This window comes from Alexandromys fortis, unplaced genomic scaffold (assembly GCF_014885135.2).
Source record: "Alexandromys fortis isolate MF-2015 unplaced genomic scaffold, M_Fortis_MF-2015_v1.1 scaffold_219, whole genome shotgun sequence".
Taxonomy (NCBI): Eukaryota; Metazoa; Chordata; class Mammalia; order Rodentia; family Cricetidae; genus Alexandromys; species Alexandromys fortis.
The window spans coordinates 418,114-427,610 of record NW_026068092.1 but is presented as its reverse complement, the minus strand read 5'-3'; positions in this window follow the sequence as shown (position 1 = coordinate 427,610).

Here is a 9,497-nt window from a genome sequence, read left to right as displayed (position 1 = left end):
CAGTCCTGCCCCTTTAACAGCAGCCGAGGATGGCAGGAGCCTAGGTGGTCCTAGAATAGGATTCAGTACAGAGACAGTCACTGGCGATTGCCTGGGAGGGGTCACTGTAGGCAGGACTGGGGCTTGTATAGAGGGCAGAGCATGGCCTGGCTTCCTGTGGAGATGACTCCAGGAAGACATCAGGTGTCAGTGGTGCTGAGGCCACAGCAGAACAGGGTGTGGAGGCTTTGTGGGAATATGGGCATGGGAGAGGGGCTGGGGAGGGGCTCCAGAGCTGGGGGACTGGGGCCAGGGAAGGCTATCGGGAGGGGGCTCTTGCCAGGTGGTCTTAATCTCTCCAGTGAAATAGGAATCCTGGGGCGGGTGGGGGAGATGGGAGCTGAGACAGCTGTGGGACAGGGGACTGTCCTGACAGCTCAGGGGCCCCAAGTCAGAGTCCCTGTTTGTAGTGCCTTCTCCCTGGACCATCCTGGATCCCTACAGAAATCTGGATCATCCCAGGCTAAGCTGGTTCTGTCATCTCTTCCACTACAGGCTTTGCTACAAAGATTTCCTCAGCTAGGAGGACCTGGCATGCAACCATGCATGGGGATCTCCAAGGCAGGCCAGGGACTAGGTCTGTTCTGCTTCTCTAGAAGTCACTACCCTGTGTGGCTTCCCACTAAGCTGTTAAAGGCTCTGGGGTGATGTGAGGTGCCTTTGGTCAGGCATGGACCCTCCAGCCTGCCCCAGTCAGCTCAACCCTGGGACTAGGATAGAGGGGAGGGTCCATCCTAATTAGTCCTTGGTCTTTTCCCCCAGAGCATCCTCCTAGAGATGGGGAAACTGAGGCTGAGAGGAGGAGCTGGCCAGGCGGTAGGAAGGGAGGGTCAAGACAGCACAGAGGCAGCGTCCTTCTGAGTGTGCTTTGTACCAGCTGTCCTAGGAAGACAGACAGGTGGACAGGAACCTTTATTGGAGTCCCAAGACAGTCCAGCCCCTCCCTCCTTGGTGTCTGCCAGGACCCAGTGACCAGAGGCCACCCCACAGTGTGTGGGCGGGCAGGCGCCAGGCTGTCTCATGCTTCACTGGGAACAAGCAGGCCCTGAGGCTTTTGGGAGCAATTTGCCCATTGAAGCTGGAGGTCAAGGCACACCTGAAGAAACTGAGGCAGCACTCCCTTAACAAGCCAGCAGGGAGCAGCAGGCCAGGCAGTTGCTCCAGATGGCACCACATGGACTTTTGGCATCACCTGTTTGCTGAGTCCTGGATCTCATGTGGACTACCCCTGGCTCTGTATCCCCTCCGGGCTCTCTGTCCTGTTCTGTGGTGAGATGCTAGATCTTGGGATTGCGCTCTGGAGGCTGAGGACTCTGGCCTCTGTTCTCATGATCCTTTGCTCTCTGGGACCCTCAGGACAGCTCTTATCCCCACAACATTTGCGTCTTTTTCCTTCCAGGCTAGCTCAAGGTCCCCAAGATACCAAGGCTAGGGACCGGACTCACAACTGAGAAGTGTGCAAAAGGAAATGAATGTCTTGGCAAGTGACCTCGAAAACCATGAGGGAGTGGCCCAAGAGACCAATTAAGGCAACACTGATGAGGTGGAGCTGGAGCTGTGTGGCCTGGGGGTGCAGGGAAGTCCCCCTTTGTTTGAGTGGAAGCAGAACCAGACTATGGGTCTTCTTGCTCCAGAACCCTCAAGTTAGCACAGGAGAGGTACCCCTGTAGCTCAGGTCACTCCCACCGGAGCTCTGTACCTGAACATTGTGTGGTTGTCACGCCCACCTCCCAAGGAACTTCTGCAATTGCACACCTCGCAAACATTTGCTCTGAGCAGCCAGAGTTTAGCAGTTTTTACTTTTAGAGTAGCCAAATGTATTTAAGTCTTAAATCAACAGGTAAGATAGTATATATGTATTGTATGATACAGCACACTGAGGTGTGTATATGTGCCCTGTGGAAATGTCAGATGCAGCCAGCAAACGCATGACCTTAGAGAGTTACAAAATCTGGTCCTTTGGCATTCTTCAAGAATATGATTTATGAACCACAGTCGGCATGATGCCCCATAGCTCTCTTCACCCGTCTAACTGCAACCACTCATCCTGGTCCTCGTCTCCCCAGCTCCCCTCAGCTCCCCGAGTTCTGATGACTTGTGCTCTATTCTCTAGGAGATAAACATTTTAGAACAACATAAGTGTCCCACTGTGCCTGGTTCCACACAGTCCTTGAAATGGTGCCTGGGGCTTCATGCATTCAATGGAAATGCTCTATACACTGAGCCACATTCTCAATCCTCTGTTCAGTCTTCAAAGGACCTTCCCAAGAGTTTTTGTAGGTTTGGGGTGGCTGTTTGATTTTGCTGTTGAGTTCTTTGGACTCCACTCCCTCTGTGGAGAATCGCCGGCACTCTGTGGCTGCTCACAACTCTGTTGGCGCAGAAGCATCTAGCTAGGTGGCATCCCTGCTGTCTACTTTTGCTGTCTATGAATTTGACATCAGCTCTTAGTCTGGGGAGATGACACGGGGTAGACACACCCTGCAAACACCTGCAGAGCTGTCAGAAGGCCGTGTTCATGTTGAAGCAGTCCTTGGGAGAAGGAAGAATGTTCTGAAAGATTCTCATGAAAAGGTGTGCTTCCCAGAAGCCCCCCTTTCCTGTGGGCAGCAGGACAGCGTCATAGGGGTTAAGGTAACAGACATCATCCCGACCCAGTATTCCCTAGCTTTGCCTCCTTGCAACAGAGCCAGCTTGGGGACACTGGTCAAACTCTAGTCCCTGTGTCAGCATCTGCCCCAGGAGCAGAGCCCCACCAATGCCTGCCATAGACTCTGAGCCACATTTTCGCTGTACATAGACTGTCCTTGGTAGCCCAGGCCTGGAGCTGTATAGTGTGATCACATGGTAGGCGAGGGACTAAGATCAGTTTCAACACTGCAGTGGAAAAAAAGAAAGGAAGGAAGGAAGGAAGGAAGGAAGGAAGGAAGGAAGGAAGGGAAGAAGAAAAGAAGGAAGGGAGGGAGGGAGGGAGGAAGGGAGGAAAGAAGGAAGACAGGTAGGGAGGAAGGAAAGGAAGGGAGGGAGGGAGGGAGGAAGCAGGGAAGGGAGGGAGGGAGGGAGGAAGCAGGGAAGGGAGGGAGGGAGGGAGGGAGAGAGGGAGGAAGGAAGGAAGGAAGGAAGGAAGGAAGGAAGGAAGGAAGGAAGGAAGGAAAGAAGGAAAGAAGGAAAGAAGGAAAGACAGGTAGAGGAAGGGTGAACACACACACATTCCAGGAGGGACATAGAAGTGGGAGCCTGTAGCCCTGGCTTACCAGAGGGCTGAGTTGAGAAGTCACTTGAGCCCAGAAGCTCAGCATCAGATCAGGCAACAGAGTGAGATCCCATCTTTAAAAACCACTCCACACCCCCACACATGTCAATGTATGATGTGCCCCCCCAGGGCCTGATGAGAACAGACAGGGGGGGCTGGAGAGCCGCTCAGCAGGTAAGAGCATGTGTTGTTCTTGCAGAGGACCTGAGGTGGGCACCCAGCACCTATGTGGTGGTTCATGGCTGTCTATCACTCAGGTTCCTGGGGATCCAACATCTTTTTCTGGCCTCCTTGGGCACTGTACTCACATGGTATATATACATGCATGCAGACAAAACACATACACAGAATAAAAATATATAAATCTTGAAAAAAACTAAAATCATCATTGAATCTCAGTACACTAAATAACACTTGTTCCATACACTTCATATGCAGACACATGCATAGCTGAATCTTCATTTGATACAAATAATAGTTGGATAAATTAGCAAGTGTGGATGCTGAAGACATTGTCCCAGGGTCTGGATACCAGCTTCCTGGATCCCAGATATGCATATGTTACTGCTTTGAATGTAGCCTCGTATATCCCTGGCTCTGACTCTAAGGCTGAAAGCCTCTAAGCCAGCATCCAGGCCCTGCAAAATCTCCTAGTAGCCCTACCTCTCCAAAATATTTAGTCTTTGTCCCAATCCTCATCCCCAGAGTAGCTCCCATGCCAGTGTAGACAGCTAGGATCAAGCATCTTGGATTTCAGATACAGAGACACCCTCCCAACTAGTGGCAGCTGACACCTGAATCCACCCTACCCAGTGGCCAGGAACAGGGTGAGTTGAGTGACCTGGCTAAAGGCGGCCACCATGGGAGACAGGAGACCTCAGTGTCACTCATCCTGACTTATCCTGCCCCCGGAAGGGACAGACCAGGGAAAGGCTGTGGCCATCTACATAGAGCTTGGACTAACCAGGGGTCCCTCCATATCCCAGCCTGGCCCCCCTCCTGCTGTCCACCCTGCACCCCAGGCAGAAAATGGCATTTCCTTTGGCCCCGCCCCAGGGAGCGGCACAGACCTGGCAAAACAAACAGGCTGCTCCTCCTGTGACTGCTGGCTGCTGACGGATGGCCAAAGCGGCTGGCCGTGCTGATGGACAGCCACTCGTCATGTGTGGGCCAGGCCAGGCCTGCTTACACACAGGAGCAAGCATGAGCTGAGGTGCCAGCTCCACCTACTGAGACTCTTCCAGGGTGGACAACCAGGGGCCTCCTCGGAATCTCCAGCTCTAGTGGGGTCTAAGAGTTCTTCTACTCCAGGTCCCTTCTGCAAGTGGGGGACAAGCAGGAGTGTGGCCCTTCAAGACCAAGCTGCCACTGTTGCCCCAGGACACTCTTGGCCGTCTGGGCTGAGGTCCCCCACAAGGCTTTACTTACACTCACAGCTACACATGTGAGCAGGCACATGGCCCAGGCCCTAGTAGGGGCTGCTTAGTGCTGGGGTGGAACTGGCATCAGGTGGAGAAAAGAGGAGGAGCTCAATCCCAGTCACGCGCGTGCATGCGTGTGTGTGTGTGTGTGTGTGTATGTGTGTGTGTGTGTGTGTCCTGGTGTGCACACAGAGGGGCAGGGCCTGGGCTGACATGTCTCATAGACCTAGCCACCTACAAAGTTTGCAGTTCCATGTCAGATCTTATGGTCCTGAGTACGATGATGGATGCCTTGCTGTACAGGTGGGTAAACTGAGGCTGAGGCCGATCTGGCAGGAAGTGCACAGGCCCTGGCTGAGGTGGGCACATTTGCTCCATAGCCCCTGCCATAGGCAGCCCTTCCCCCATCTTCTGACGATGCTGGGCTCAAGAGTCTTCCGGTTCTGACTGCTGGTCACCTGTGGGAGTCCAAGGGACCCTCCCCACCCCTGCTTCCCAGCCATACATACAGGCCACCCAGCTGGTGACTGGCTGGAGAGAGAGGAAGGGGCAGCTGCAGCCAGGCCTCTGACCCTCCACTGCCCAGCTCCACCGAGGCTTGTCTGGCCCAGAGGAAGCTTCTGAGACCCCTACTTCCTGAACCTCAGAGAGTAGGGCGGCCACTTCCGGCAAGAGCCCTTGGCCCTGCCCTTAATGCCTTCTGCGTGGTCTGTGGTCCCATAGTCCCCCAGTGATGTGTTTCCTGTGATGAGGGGGGCAGTTAAGGCCGAGACCCAGACATTCATTCAGATCCTGGGTCAACAGGGCAGGAAGCTGGGGGGAGGGGAGGACTGAGTTTTGAGTAGCCACCCCTGGAGTTAGAACTGATGGTGAGGCCTGGTGGTGGTCCCTGGATAGGCCCTGGGTACAAGGCAGGGGTTGGTCGTGCAGCCGCTGCTTTCATAGGTGGCCAGACTCAGGAGAGCACCCTGGGACAGACAGGGAGTCTGTGATGGTTGCTTTAAAGTCATTTTGCCACAAATTAGAATCATTTGAGCTGGGTGGCGGCACAGGTCTTTAATCCAAGCACTTCAGAGACAGAAGGCAGGTGGATCTCTATGAGTTCCAGGCCAGCCAAGGCTGCACAGAGAAACCCTGTCTCAAAAAAACAAAAACAAAAACCAAAAAAAAAAAAAAAAAAAAAAAAAAAAAAAAAAAAAAAAAAAAAAAAAAAAAAAAAAAAAAAAAAAAAAAAAAAAAAAAAAAAAACCATCTGAATAGGAAGTTGGGAGCCTCACCTCACCTGTAGAACTGATGGTTTCAGTTGCTGTGGGAGACCCATCTCCCAAGCATGGGCCGCACCTTCTGTTAGTGGCCTGGCAAGAGAAAGATCCCCCACCTTTTGCTTAGTGATCGCAATCTTCCCCAGAGTGGATTGGCTCCGTTACGCCACTGATTTCTTTACTGTTGGCCAGTGTTAACAGGCTCCCACCATGGACTGGGGACCAGTGGCTCTTCAGGAAATCTCCAGGTCACCAGCCCCAGACTGGGATTACTGAGGAACCTGATGGGTTGTCACCCTCTCCAGTGTGTGACAGCCACTGTTCCCCATGCTGGGGCACCCAGCCTCTCAGGTGTGGGAAACCAGTTGTTACTATTTTGAAGTAAGCTGACTGAATAATTATTATATTTAGTAAACTATACATACACACACATATATATTCACCCGCTCAGTTCTGTTCCTCTACTGAACCCGGACTGATACAGTGGCAGATGATTCCAGAGCAGGGCATGTGTGCAGGGGCAGGGCAGATGGTTAGGAACCTGACACAGGAACTCGGTTGTATCCCTCTGTCTGGGCTGGGTAGCAAGAGGTCTCACAAAAACACTCAGGTCTGAAGTCTGAGGATTCAGATCTACCACCCTGTGGGGTGATGGGCCATCCTGCTCCTCCATGTTGCCATATGCACAGGAAACCTGGGGTCTAGCTCAGGCTGGCAGAATGGGGTCAGAACTAAGGCCCAAGAAGGCAAGAAGTATCCCTGTGTTCCAGCAGAGGTGGTGTGGCTTGTGAGGGACCACTTCCTGTCTAGACACACCCTGTGAGACAGCTTGGGGTCGGGCCTGGGATTCAGGGTACCCCTGACAAGGTGCAGGAGCTCCAGGGGTGAACAGCTATACTGTCTACCCAAGCCCCTGACTGCTCTCCTGGACCTAGCTTGGACCTCTTAGCTCCCCCATCTTGCTGGGCCCCATGAATCTTCCTCAGCCATTATGTCCAACCTCCACGAGTGACTAAGAGCCCAGTGCCTGTTCCAATCTGACTCTCCTGCTTATACTATAGCCAGGTCTCTCTTCATGGACCAGCTCAGGGACGGAGGGACCAGCCGTGCAGATATAACCAGTCCTCAGCACTCAGCCTGAGCTAGCAGGCCAGGCTTGGGCAGTCAGCCCAGGCCAGCTGCCCCTGATCTGGGCCCCAGGAGGGGGTCAGCAGCTCAGCACCACCCCTGTGGCCTAAATATAACCCGAGCAGGCGGCTGGCCGGGAATAGAGACCTCTGTCAGTCATGAGCAGGTGTGGTGGGAGGATAGTCACTGGTGAGTGGCAGCAGGGTGGGTGGGTGGGCAGGCAGCCAGGCACAGGTCATGTGAGTGTCCGGTGGCACAGACTGAGGGTGGAGCTCTGTGTCCTCACAGGACAGCTGGGTGCCCGTCTTGCCTGCTCACCCATGCCCCATGTCTAGGCTGCTGACAGGCTCCCAGGAAGGATGGACACCAAGCACACCAGTGTGGCTTGGCACTGTGGCTGGCCACATTCTGGTCTCATGGGGACAGGCCTAGGCAACCAGTCAAGTGTTGCCACTGAGCAGACTTGAAGTCTGGTCTCTAGTCCTGCTCAGTATTACTTCATCCTCTACCTCGGAGCTTTCTCTTGCCCCTCTACCCTCAAGCCCCATCTTGCCCTGTATTCTTGTCCTCACACTCTTCCATGACAGCCCCTGTCACGGCCCCAACTTCTTCTGGTCACCCTGAGTCCCTTGGTTCCCTCTACTGCTTGGCCAATGTCACTAGACTTGTGTTCCAGCCTCCAGCTCACAGCCTAACAGGCAAGGTCCTCTGAGCCGTGTGCCACTGTCCCTAGGATTAGGGCCCATCCTGCCCACTCTCAGAGAGCATCCTGGACTTTAGATCCCATCAGGGCCAGCCTCCCAAGGCCAGCACCACCCCATCCATGGCTCTCTCCAGCTGTAAGAATCCTCAGCACACACCTTCTCTCTTCTTCTGGGACTAGGGTTTTCAAACACCCTGAAAATCACCATCGAGATCTGGAAGACACGGAGCCTTCTTGATTTCTAAGTGTGCAAAGACCCTGGAGCAGGGATGACAGTCGCTGGGGAGACAGAGACAGAGGCAACCTGAGGTGTAGCCAGGATCAAGAGGTCCCAATTGGAACAAATGGGGACAGCAAGGGCGGTAAGAGGGAGAGACCCATTCAGTGTGCCCCAGACTGCTCTGAGGGGTTTGTTGATTGAATAAGGGAGTGTTTGTCCAGGCTCTATAGTGTTCCTAGCTCTATACTCACCACGTGTCTGAATGCCAGAATTGAGCCTTGTGTCCAGAGACTGTGGTCTGAAAAGAATCCTGAGGAGTCAGTCCTGATTGCCCAGCTGCAGTGACCTTCTGACATCTCTTGGACACAGTGTGATGGGCAGCTTTCTCCCGAGAGATGAACAGCTGGAATGCTGGCCTACCTGGCCTTACTTTCCAGGGTGCCAGGTAAGACTGCTGTCCTGAAGAAGCGTAAGCAGGGGGCTTGGCAGGACACACTGTGTTGAGGCTGTCCCTCCTGCTAGGCTCTTGAGACCCTGAGAGGGGGAACCCCAGCTCCTGGCCCTGCCCATACAGGCCTGGGTAGGGGCTGTGGTATGAGCTTGTTTGTTCTTCGGCCCGTCTTTCCGGTTTGGAGTCTGGGTGTGCAAGTGGGGCCAGGGGCCTAGACACAAGGAAAGGGGCTCTGGCAGGGTGTGGGTGAGGGGAAGGGTGGGGCCACTGCCTGCCACCCTCCCTTACCACTCCGAGCTATCTACCAGCTGGTGTCCTGGAAGTCAGGTCCCTGTGAGGGCCCCAGGTCTATGAACCATCTGATCGAGAGGCCTTAGAATTTAATTCAGGTTCCTCTGCTTAGTCCTTACAGGGCTTTTGGCCTCTGTTCCTCTGAAGGGGACCGAGAGGGTCTACCCGCTTCCTCCTCCTGGACCCCCAAGTCCCATTTTCTCTGTCTCTTCACCATTCCAACTGCAACTTCCTAAGCACGCCCTCTCCCTTCCAATGACGTCTTGCCCTTTGCTAAGATCTATGTGGAAAAACCAAGGCCCAAGGGATGGAAAATGTGGAGGAAGGAGATGGCAAGGGGCAGCTGTGATGCTGGAGCCACTCTGGCTGTGGGACACCTGGTTTCCAGTCTGGGGACTCTGCAGGTATAAGCCCCAGATAGTCAGGGCGTGCCCAGGCACCACGAAATTCTGGCCCGTGAAGAGTTCAAGAGCTTGTGCAATTGGCTGGACCAAGGTCTGTGAACAGCGTCTGTCCCCAGGGTAGAAACAGGGCAGCAGAGGCTGGTGTGTGTGCTGTCCCCACCATCCTGCCAGCGACCCTTCCTTTAGACAGCTCAGAACAGCTAGACCTCAATGTCTACCCAGTGTTTAAAACACCAGCTTCGGAACTGGAGGAACTGAGACCCAGGGGCATCACATACAGCAGGACAGCAGGATAATGATGTTGGCAGGCCTGTCCTGTCCAAGG